This window comes from Chiloscyllium plagiosum, unplaced genomic scaffold (assembly GCF_037043375.1).
Source record: "Chiloscyllium plagiosum isolate Xiang-an unplaced genomic scaffold, Cpla_swu_hap1 HiC_scaffold_53Y, whole genome shotgun sequence".
NCBI classification, from domain to species: domain Eukaryota; kingdom Metazoa; phylum Chordata; class Chondrichthyes; order Orectolobiformes; family Hemiscylliidae; genus Chiloscyllium; species Chiloscyllium plagiosum.
Window position 1 is genome coordinate 7749810 of NW_028270192.1, and position 3148 is coordinate 7752957.

A 3148-nucleotide genomic window follows, 5' to 3' on the forward strand; every position below is an offset into this window, starting at 1 on the left:
CTTCCCTTCAGTTTTACATCAATTTCACACTGTATGTGAGAGTGGGAATGGATTTGTAAATATAAATACTCCAACCGAAACCCCTCACAGGTCAGGAACTGTTTCTGCTACTGTCATCACTCACAAGGAACAGGAAAATAAAGGTTCAGTCACAAATCTTACAGGATCATAGCGATTATAATCATCAGGAAAGGCTGAACAGCTGAAAACGCTTTTCTCAAGAAAAAGGGAGGCTCAGAGACAGCCTGGTACAAGTAGAAAGCTTTGTGTCTGTGTTTTCAGAGATTTGTGGTTGAAATCATTGGGTTGGAAGCATGTTTCATTGCCCCAGATCATCAAAGGTGCTATCTAAATGTGCATCTTTCTTTCTATCTGTCCGAGTTAACAATCGGATGGACAGGTCAGTGTTTGAGTGTCTCACCAAATCCCTGATTGAATCTGTCTCCGCCCACAATCTCAGGTGCCTCACCACTCACTGGGTCATGGAGAAACTCTGCCGTTACAATGAGAACTGTCTTTGCTGTGTCTCTCCTCGTGCTTCCGCCTAATCCCCACTTCCCTTCATTAAATCCCAGCTGCCTCTAGCCCACCCACATGGGCATGTTGAAGAGCATGACAGGAGAATGGATTGAAACCGAGAGTTCAATAGCAAAAATGAAATAGGAAGAAGGAAATAAACGGTGATTGTGGATCCCAGGGGATACAGACTCCAGGATTAATCCTTGTGGGCATTCCCGCAGTAATATGAGACAGCATTCCATGATGAGAGTTAAACCCGGGTGGCAGGAGAGGGAGCCACTGAACATGAGCAAGTTTAGTTCAAACACAGGAGGTTTGTTCAGTCAGTAACAGTGCGTTCGAAATGGAGGTTAAGTGAGCAGTAAGGGGAAATGTTATCACAAGCTGCCGGTGGATAACTTGCATTGGAACAGGAGGAGGCCATTAAGCCCCTCATCTCTGCTCTGCCATTCAGGATGATCATAGCTGATGTGTGACCTAACGTACAACTTTCAAAACCCTCTAATTTCATCAATAAACTCCTCTGCAACACACAAGATGAGTATTGTAAAACTAAACATCTGCAAATGCTGGGACATCAGAAACAAAATCAGAAATTGCTGGAAAAATTCAGTAGGTCTGGCAGCATCTGTGGAGAGTGAACCGTTCGTGTCCAGTCAGGTGACCAGCTACAGCTCACCATTCTGCTGTTTCTGTCACACTGGAACAGGTTCTGGTGCGAGGGGAATGAGATTGTCAATAACAACTGAGAAAACAGGAGGATGTACTCAATCAGAATTAGGAATTCACTTACCCCTCCCAGTGGGACACACACCGACACAATCACACTGCGGAGAGGCCGTTCACCTGCCCCACGTATGGGAAGGGATTTACTCGATCTTACAATCTGCTGAGGCACCAGAGATAGCACAGCGGATTTAGACCCTTCACCTGCTCCATGTGTGAGAAAAGATTCATTCAAATCCCCCTCCTGCGGAGACAGTAGTGCATTCCCACCGGGGAGAGGCCATTCACCTGCTCAGTGTCTGGGAAAGCATTCACTCAGTCCTCTGGCCTGCTTAAACACCAGTGAGCTCACTCTGGGGAAAGATCATTCGCTTGTTCCCAGTGTGTGGGGAGAGATTCACTCAAATGTACCACCTGCTGAGTCCCTGGTGAGCCCACACAGGGGGAGAGGCCATTCAGATGGTCAGTGTGTGAGAGTGGATTCAGTGATTCATCCTGCCCCGAGACTCCAGTGAGCCCATACCGGGGAGAGCTCATTCCGATGCTCAGTGTGGGAGAAGGGATTCAGTGATTCATCCTGCCCCCGAGACCCCAGCGGGTTCACACTGGGTAGGAGCTGTTCACCCCTCTGTGTGACATGGGATTTGCTCCATCTTCAACACGATTGAGAGACCAGTGAGTGCTCACAGGGAAGTGGTCATCCACCTGCTCCGTGTGGACTGCAGGACTCTGATTCTGATGTTACTGTCCATCAGAGACAGGACAGGACCTTGTACATGATGACACTGCTGGAGTATTGATGTTGTTGTTAACCACATTAACTGGACTGGAGGTGACTGAACTTACGTTGCCACTTTCTGAACCTCAGGATGTCTCTCTGGGCAGTAAGTCTCCACAAACAGCAATGTGACAAGGAGCAGCGATCATCTGTTTTGATTCAAATTGTGATTGTAATCCAGCCTTGGTCAACAGCTTGTGTGGAGTTCCCACATTCTCCCCATGACAGTGTGGGTCCCCTCCAGGTGCTCTGGTTTCCTCCCACATGCTAAAGATGTGCAGGTTAGGTGGATCAGTCGTGCTAAATTGACCACAGGATCCAGGATTGTGCAGACTAGGGGGATCAGCCATGGGAAATGCAGTGTTACAGGAATGGACTGCTCTGGGCGTGATGTTCTTCAGATGGTCGGTGGGGTTTGATGGGCCAATGCTCTCCTTCCACACTGTCAGGATTCTATTCTATGATTGAGGATAAAGGCTACACAGCAGGGTGTCCTTGCAGAAGGAGCATGTGGTGTGTGTCAATGCTCTCGATGCCTTTAGAGGTGGGCACCGCAGGGGATATAGTGCTTTATCTCCACTGCTGCCCCCCTTCCCACAACTCTACTTTGATTTAGTCCCTTCTCACTCTGTCACTTGTAATGGTTTGCTTGGCCCGTAATGGGCTTTGTTTGGAAATGTTCAATTGGTTACACAAATGGTTTACTGCTGGTGATTATATGTCTAGATTAGAGTGGTGCTGGAAAAGCAGAGCAGGTCAGGCAGGATCCGAGGAGCTGGAAAATCAACGTTTTGGCAAACCTCTATTCCAGCACCACTCTAATCTAGGCCCTGGTTTCCAGCATCTGCAGTCCTCACTTTTGCATTGCATATGTTAACCAAAAGCAAAATGACATAATGATGATTTTGATGATTGGAAGGTTGCTGTGCTCACATTTCTGGGTCGGAGAAATGGGGGAAAAAGAACGCTTCATAGCTCACAGAATGAGAACTGAAAAGCTGTTAAATCAAACCTCAGACAGGGAGGGAATATTTCCCTGGAGTTCGAGTAGCTGGAAAGTGATGGTGTCCGGGAATAGACAGGATTTTGTTTTACAAAAGGTTGAAAGCTTTAAAACTGTTATAT